The sequence below is a fragment of the Podarcis vaucheri genome (genome assembly GCF_965113315.1).
Source record: "Podarcis vaucheri genome assembly, chromosome: 9".
In the NCBI taxonomy this organism is placed as follows: Eukaryota; Metazoa; Chordata; class Lepidosauria; order Squamata; family Lacertidae; genus Podarcis; species Podarcis vaucheri.
The window spans coordinates 21,982,429-21,991,953 of record NC_138767.1 but is presented as its reverse complement, the minus strand read 5'-3'; positions in this window follow the sequence as shown (position 1 = coordinate 21,991,953).

Genomic DNA, 9,525 nt, shown 5'->3' with positions numbered 1-9,525 from the left:
GGGTGTGGGAGAAAAGGAAAAATTCCCTTAACTGGAGACTCAGAATAATGATCTGCAGCAGTTCTCTAGAACTGTGAAAATACAAATCTCAGACCATGGAGGAGAGATGCAACATATGGACCATAGCTCAGTGGTAGAGTACATGCTTTGCATGCCCCAGATTCAATGCTCGGCATCTCCAGGTAGAGTTGCCTGAAATCCCATCCTGAACCCCTTGAGGATTGCTGCCAGTTAGTTAAAAAAAATACTGAGCTAGTTGTATTAAGTTACTACAAGCCAGTTCTCAGCAATCCGATGCCTTCCAGTTGTTTTGGACTACAACTCCCATCAGCCAGGGCAACCGTAGAGTAACAAAGGAAATGGAGCCACTTCCCCTTTCACAATGCAGTTTTCCCCATTCATTGAGCTCTCTGATTTTCTGTGCATGTGCATTTGTACTCATTTGTCCACATCCTGGGTGGTGGTTGTTGTTTTTTGAGAAACTATTATCCAGTAGCACTGTTACAATTTCCACTTACAACTGGGTTTTTGACAAAATTCAACAGCAGTCAAGAGTACCACTTTGCCTGTTTGGGTGCATCCAGGTGGGAGTTTTGAGGGGTGCTTGATTCATGTTGAGCGTGCATCTCCCCATTCTGTACCTATACAGCCACAACTACATCCCACAATGCTCCCCTGTCTTTCCAGGTCATTAGCTCTGCAGGTGCTGATGCTAGAAGGCCAATGTTCACAGCAGATATTGTACTGGGGCCTGTAAAAAGAGATACCCATATCCACTCTATTTACTTTCTCAGTTCCTGCCGTCTAGTGTGGGACAAGTACTGAGTCAACACTATGATAAGCTGCAAAGCTTTTTGTTTTATTTATTTTAAAAAATACATTTAATTGACTACACCGTGACTGTAATAAAAGATGAAGCAGAGGATGATTTATCTCTGCAACAGCTTTCACAATGTGGAACTATTGATTGTTGTATGTGAAAGAAATTTTCAATTAAATTTCTCATCCTCTAGCCTTGGCTGCTGATTTAGAAGAAATGGCTTGTCGTTCTGTTGATGAAACAGCTGTTTTTCAGCCAGCTGGAGCCTGAAGTTGCTGGCAAGAGTTCCCCAAACAGATAATCACAGTTCCGTGGCAGAGAGGTAGCATAGTGTGGCTTTCCTCTACATTCACAGAATAGGGCTTTCTCAACACATCCTTCACTCTACAATACTCCGCAGCCCCTCATCTGCTCCTAGGGCTCTGGGTGCTTTGGAAAATGGGGTGGGAAACTGTATATGGAAGGGGGGCTCCAATGAATGCAGGAGGAACTTAAGATCCAATGATAGCCCTAGATCAGCACTCCTCCGGCATCTTCAGCTCTGAAGAAGAAACGGACCCACTCCCTGGTCCATCCCATGTGAGGCCATGGACCCCAGAATCTTGAGCTCCAAAAAGATGCTTCTGCTGTCAGATTTTGGTGGCTTGACCACAGACCCTTAGCGAGATCAAGAGAACCCAGAGGAGAGATCATCACTGCTGGAAACCTTGAAGGATCCAACAAGTGCAGAAGGCCATAACACTTGGACCAGCAGCTTCTAGGCAATGGCTACCTAGCCATTCTCTAAAACTCAGCCAGTTGCTTCAGGATCTCACTGAGAAAAGTTGGGTGTCTATCTGAAGCAATCTCTGTGGTCTTGAGAATTCTAACCTTGAGTTCTCTCCAAGGTGCTGATTTTGACTAGGTCTACTTTTGCCTGGCGTGCTCTGGTTCATGGGGTCACGAAGAGTCGGACACGACTAAACGACTAAACAACAACAACTTTTTGGGGCCTGCCTGAGGAACGGAGAGCTACCAACCACTCCTTGCTAAGGCAATCGCCCCTCCATGGTGGGGGGCATCTCTGCAGACACATCCAAGTTTAAGAGTTCAAATCTCAGATTACTCTGAACTCACGAATGGGGGATTAGCCAAGCCTATGTCCCTATTCCGAGTAGGTAGTTTGATATTATTGGCCCACAGAGTCATTTAATGATTCCTGGGAAAGTGTTGGCAAAACACTTTGAGCAATCAGCAAATTGCTATAGAAATGCATATGATTTTTGTTGTTTTATCTCATACATACCAACAAAGCTGCAGATGAGCAATTAGAGTCCATGCAAACCAGCATTTTTAGTGCTGTGTACCTAGATTCAGAAATGTCTCTTCCCGGTTTTCTCAGGGGAAAGCTGATTCAGGAATAAACTTCTTTTGCAGTTCTTCTAAAGTTCTATTGTCAAGCAGAAGGGCAGGATCAGAAAAGGAGGAAAAAAATCCCACACGAAAATTGTTAACCAGCACAGAGGAAAAAAAATATGTTACCTAGTGTCATATTCGTTACAAGCATATATTGGTATTATACAAGTTTAGCTGCTTGGGATTCACCCCCCAAAAAATTGGGAACTGTAGTTTCACAAGAGTGCTGAAGAATTCCTTATCAGATATTCCTACCCTCTCAGAATTATAGTTCCTCAGATTTCCTAGGGAGATGAAATTATTGTTAAACAAATTTAAGTCTGTGGTACACAGATATGCTATATCAGGCATCCCCAAACTCAGCCCTCCAGATGTTTTGGGACTACAATTCCCATCATCCCTGACCACTGGTCCTGTTAGCTAGGGATGATGGGAGTTGTAGTCCCAAAACATCTGGAGGGCCGAGTTTGGGGGTGCCTGTAGCTGCTACGTCTTTCCCAACCCTCTTGCTACTTCAGCTGTTAAGTGTTTACAGGGCAGTAGCAGGATTGACCCAGCTGCAATTTGATACCAGCAGCAGTGCTAACCTGGCAGTCTGTCAATATGTGTAGGATCAGCCACAATCCTCATGCCCAGTATTCAGGGACCTAATTTTAGCCTTGTTGGTTTTATACCAATGATTCCTACTCAAAGCCATGTTTTTTATGGCTTAACCACAAGTCACACTTAAAGTAGTACTGTTGGCTTGTAAAGTAGGCTGTTTGTTCTCAGAATAACTTTTCAGAACTTCTAATGCCACTGAGGTCTTAGAATGTCCCTGCAAGTGTATTTGTACACAGTCACCCTGCTTCATGGTTTTTGTAGTCTTAAGAGTGCAAACAGCCATTACCATTACTATGCTCACTAGCATAGTTAATAAATGGGTTTGCTCATAGCATAGTTAATAAATGGGTTTGAAATTAAGTTCCAACCGAGAGAGGAGATACTGTGGTTAAACAATTTAAGGGCCTTTCAAAGGGCAGGATTCTTGCATAGAAACAGGCTTTCCACTTACAAATGTTTCTTGAAATGTTACCACATTTCAAAAGCAGCACATGATACTCAAAATAGTGTGAGAGAGAAACCCTCTCATTTGGGGCATTTGGTTCACACCTAAGTCTTTTTAATGCCAGCCCAAATGGAGGGGGCAATTTAAACTCATGCCAATGAAAATTAACACAAATAACAAAAGTTTAAATCCAACCCAAAGCTGAATAATCCTTCACAACCTCATATTTTACTATCAAATCTTGAAATCCAAATCTCAAATTTCAGTATTTAAAGATCAGCATTGTTACATACTGGTATGAAAATCGAGCATTTGAATATGACTTGTCCCCCAATGCAGGATGTATCTGCATAGAGGCAGCATAGCTTTGTGACTGCAGTTGCAAATCAACAAAGGGATGTTTTGGGTATTATTATTTTCTCTGGATCCTGATTCTGACAAAGTTTGAGTCAAGTTAACCTGAAGTGTTCTTCCATTTCTCTCCCTCTCCCGCTGCCCCTTGAATTTTCTGTGAGGCATTAATGATGCCCAAAAACCAGCCAAATCCCATCATCTTCCACATCTTAGTTGTTTAAGCCATCAAGCCACAGACCGAAAAGGAGCCACCTACAGCCACCCAGAACCATTTGGCCAAGCTGCAAAGCACGATAAAAATAGCACAGCAAATTTCAGTAATAAGAGATGCATGTAGCAGCAGGTGGGCCGGGGACTTGTTTTGCCCTCAGCATCTTTGGCAGGGCTCTTGAAAATTAAACTGAAACATGAGCTACAACACGGTGTAGTAGTAAATACTAACCAGGAATAAACAATCCTGCAGCCTGCAGGAAAGTTTGACAGTCTTCTTGCAAAAGATGTTCCTTGCTGCAAAAGATGTCCATAGCAGAATGACTCTCTCTCATTTATTTCTCTAGTTATTCATTAAATTTATATTCCACCCTCCCTCCCAACAAAGGCCATGGTGGCAAACAAAGTGAGAAAACAATAAAACCATATGAAAAGCAATTCTAATACAGATGAAGACTGAGGAAAACCTCAGCTTAAAAGGCCTGTTGGAAAAGGAAGGTTTTCAATAAGTGCCCAAAAGACATCAGAATACAAAAAGGCAGGTTATAAACGTAATCATAAATCAACAACTCCTTAAAATCACTCGGCGTGCAATCCTATGCACACTTTCCTATTGAACTTGACAGGACTTGCTACTGAGTAGATGTGTGTGTAGCTCTGATCAATGACACATCACTAGGAGCTTCCTAAGAATACATTTCCACCAATTCCTATGGATCAGGGCAAGTGACATGGTTATCCTATCTTATGCACAGCATAGTAGCATGATGAGAACATTAAAAAAACTTCCCTATACAAGGCTGCCTTCAGATGTCTTCTAAAAGTTGTATAGTCACTTATCTCCTTGGTTTGAGGGGATGCATAACTCCATACCCTCCACCATTTCTCCATTGAAAATAAAGGTAAAGGTAAAGGGACCCCTGACCATTAGGTCCAGTTGTGACCGACTCTGGGGTTCCGGTGCTCATCTTGCTTTATTGGCCAAGGGAGCCGGCGTACAACTTCTGGGTCATGCAGCCAGCATGACTAAGCTGCTTCTGGCGAACCAGAGCAGCACACAGAAACACATTTTCCTTCCCGCTGGAGCGGTACCTATTTATCTACTTGCACTTTGACGTAGGGATTCGAACCGCCGACCTTCTGATCGGCAAGTCCTAGGCTCTGTGGTTTAACCCACAGCACCACCCATGTCCCTCCCACTGAAAATAGGGACGTCCTAAAGAAAAGCAGGACATTCCAGGATCATATAAGAAACAGGGACATCTTCTGTAAATTCAAGTCTGTCCCTGGAAAACAGGGACACTGGGAGGGTCTGCTGATTAAAAATTTAAACTGAAACTTTCCAGGTCCAAATCTTGCCCTATTATTTGTTTTATTTGTTTGTTTTCATCATTTTTATACTACCTCAATATTGTCCACCACCCAGAAGCTCTCCCCCCCCCCAAAAAAAAGAAACAGGAAAAAGAAACTATTCAGGTATGTTATATTAATAACAAGTCTCTCTGGGATTATGGAGGTCATTTGGCCACACCAATTTTGAGATGCAACTCCCCAGAGGGTTGACCATGGGTCAATGTGTGTCTCTTGGCCTGAAAACGGTTACCCACCCCTTATATTAGGGGGACCAGATGCTGAGGTTTTCACTTTGAACCATATCAATACCCAAAACACAGAGCAAAATACAGATCTCAAAACAGCATCTGGCTGCTTCTCTTTAAAAATAAAATAAATAAACAACCCGCACCTGCTCCGGCTGCATCATTATACACCAGATTTGTTTTAATGCCTGCTAAATTATGTAAAATGAAGCCAATTAAGATATACAGTAGGAAAGATCTAGTTTGCATGTCGTTCCGTCCAGAGTAACTGGTGTCAGAGAGGTTACGAAACTGGGAAAGATTAATTCGAATATATATATTTTCTTTTTTTATGAGCTGAAGCCATGGGGGGGCAGCATGCATGCAGTAAAGTATAAAGAGCAGATAAGTACCAATGTATAAAGAGGGGTTGAGTCAAACACATTCTAGTGGTTTCATTGGGTCTTAGGCCCCATCTGCAATATACATTTAAAGCAGGATCATACCACTTTAATCAGTCATAGCGCTACCCAAAGAACTTTGGGGGCTGTAGTTTGTTAAGGATGCTGAGTACTGTTGGGAAACCCTCACAAGAGCCACAATTCCTAAAGTTCCCTGGGAGGAAGGATTGATTGTTAAACAACTGGAAATTGTAGCTCTCTGAAGGCAAAAAAGGTAAAGGTAAAGGGACCCTTGACCATTAGGTCCAGTCGTGACCAACTCTGGGGTTGCAGCGCTCATCTCGCTTTATTGGCCGAGGGAGCCGGCGTACAGCTTCCGGGTTATGTGGCCAGCATGACTAAGCCGCTTCTGGTGAACCAGAGAAGCGCACGGAAACGCCGTTTACCTTCCCACCGGAGTGGTACCTATTCATCTACTTGCTCTTTGGCGTGCTTTCAAACTGCAAGGTGGGGAGGAGCAGGGACCGAGCAACGGGAGCTCACCCCGTCGCGGGGATTCAAACCGCCGACCTTCTGATCGGCAAGTCCTAGGCTCTGTGGTTTAACCCACAGCGCCACCTGCGTCCCTGTCTCTGAAGGCAATAGGGGTTTCCTAACAATTCTTGACAAACTGCAGCTCTCAGGATTCTTTGGGTAGTATTCTATGGCAGCTTACAAATTGTATGACAATGCTTTAAATATATAGTGTTGATATCTAGAGATGGAACAAACCTATCCTCCTTGGGGTGAGCCAATCTGGGTGTGGGTGTCAATAGCCCTTATTACAATTACATTTCCCAGGGCTGGTCACATGGCAAAGCACCAGGCATAAGTGGAGATATTTCGCAGCCTTCTCTCCTTCTTCCTGCTTGCTGCTCGAATGGCAGCAGCGGTCAGGTGTGTAAGAGGGAGGCAGGGACATCCTGAGTTGGAAGAAAGAGCTTGGGGTTGAATAGATAAAGGAGGTTGTGTGTTGCATATGTGTGGCGGAAGACAGAATGCTACTCCAGCTCACGAGAAATCCAGCCTGTAAAATAACGATGACAGCTTTCATCAACCTGGTACCTTCCAGGTGTTTTCGACTACAACTCCCATCAGCCCCAGGATGGTGTACTGGCTGGGGATGATCTGGAGGGCAACAGGTTGGCAAAGGTTGAATTATGAGGTCATCATGCTTGCATCATATCTTGTCAGCATCGCCCTAGAGCCAGTGCACCAACTGGACTCTTGCACCTCAACCCCGACTGGGCTAGGCAAGCTGGGTAGCACCACCAGAGACCTCCTTCTCGCAGGAACAGGTCACAGTGCTGTGGACTCACAGCTTAGAGCTGAGAGCACCGGATTCACTGTCTCAATACTACAGTCGTTGCGCAGCAGAGTTTTGCAGTCTTGCAGAGTATAAACCACTCGGAGAGCAGCTCTGTAGAATATCTTCCTTTTATTCTATAACTACAACTATGATACAAAACTATATACAGAGCTGAATATTCTAAGCATAAATCAATGCTACACTGAGAGTCTGCAGCTGCACTTAGCAGCAATCTTATCTCTAGGATCTCTAACACTCTCACTTTCTCCGATACACTGACTGACTGACTCTCTCTCACACACACACACAGATATGTTGCTGGGCAGAATAAGTAGATAGGCAGGACACGCCTCCTCCTCTCTGGAGAGTCAGCAGAGACCATCAGGAGACCATCAGGAGATTCTTGGGTATGGGAGGGGTGAAATCTCCTCATATCTGAGGCTGCATTACAAGCTTCCAAGGTTCATATTTCTGAGGTACTTTTCTTCGGTGACTTCACTAGGAAATGTTTCAGTGACACTCGTACTCATGATGAACTCTGGCTTAGTTGAGCCCAAATATCAGTTTTCACCATTGCTTGACTATAGGCCTGATGAATTCATATATAGTGCTGCAAACATCTCATTGTAACGTTGTGTTGACTAATTGTCCCCTCCTAAAACAAAGTGGAAATGGCACCCCCCCCCACGGGGTGTAACTTTGGACCAAGATGTTCAAGCTAGCTTCTCTCACTTCAAATCCACAATTTACTGCCCCTGGACAGTCTGTGAAAGGTTGGTTCTCTAGAGATTTCTTGACATCCCACACCATTCCCATATAGTCCTATGCAGTATATCAATATACTAGATGCTCTGGGTCTTTTCTGATTTACAGTTTATTATCTAGAACAGGCAGACGGCTGTGTGGGGAATTCAGGATAATATTGTGTGCCCCCCCTTTAGTCCTCTACAGTGGCAGCTTGGTGGTTTTGGAATGCTCAGAACTTGGCATTCTGGGCTGGGTTTATTTTTCTCTTCATGGGGCAGTGGATTGGTGGGACATTTGGACCGGGTTAATTCCGTCATGTTCTGCATAGAACCTTGCAATCAGGTTTTTCTAGAGGTTGTTAAAAACAACATTGTGGTTTGCTGCCTGATTGCTATGAATGAGTAGCTCACCATGATTTGGTTAAGGCAATGTGAGCTTCAAGTCTGGGACTTGACAGAAGAACAATGATCTGTTACTTATCAGCTGTGGATGATCTAGGAATGAACAGAGGTGTCTTCCAAATTCACGCCCAACCAGCTACTCCCTCCAGGGCCGGCCCAAGACATTTTGGCATCTGAGGCAGACCCCAAAATGGTGCTCCCCTCCCTACTGTGGAAGAAGGGGTGCGGGAAGATCTACATCTGGAACAAAGGTGGAAGAAAAATTGACATTGGGATCTGCTGCCTCTGTGGATCCTGCCACCTGAGGCAGTCATCTCAAGTTGGTACCTCATGTGTGGGCCGGCCCTGCTCCCCTCTAATCCCCACCCTCTTCCTCTCCCTGTTTCAAGGATCAACTGTATAAATTTTCTACTCACCTTCCTAGGCTCCCTTCAACTCCCCACTCCCCCTTACCTTAACATTCCCTGCTCCCAGTAAGTTACCTTCTTCCCTCTCCTTCCTTACTGAACACAATCCCCAAACAGTGCATTGCATTACTCATTGCAGCGCACAGTTCATTTGCCCAGGATTTTTAAGATGTTGAGATTTATACAGTTTAATCTAGGACTTTGGTTTTCATCTTTGCTGCTGCGATTTTATATTATTTTATGTTTTTAATTTTGCTAGCCACTCCTCAAGGTTTCTTTTCTACCCAAAGAGCTGGACAGAAATTTGTTAAGCAAATAAAATAACAATGGCTGATATGGGGAATATAGTAATGAAGTGTTTTGCTGCATGCGGCCCTTTCCTAAAATATTGATCTTAAATGCTTTTATTGCACCTCCGTGTTTCCTACCCTGAAATGTTCAGTTACTGTTCAGACAGGATCTCCCCCAAAAAGAGAAAACAAGGACCCAGAATTGAGGGGTGTTGAATTCCCAGTGGTGTCTAATGCCCATTGGGTAGAAAGCAGGGAATAAGCAATGGTCAGTGGCGCTAGAGCCAATGTAAGGCACAGCCAACTAGTTTTAGTTTTGTCCTCAACCTTTTCCATGCTGAGATCTGCAAGGGGAACTGTAAGACTAAGGAGGAGGAATGCTACCGCTTGGACTAGGTGCAAGTAATAAAGCAGGCTAGACAAAGCTGCCTCGGGTTTGTTGGGCAGCGCCCCAGTCCCTCCAATGGACTATTCTCCACTCTGCATTGCTTTCAGATGAGACAACTTCTGCCTTCTCATACAGATAA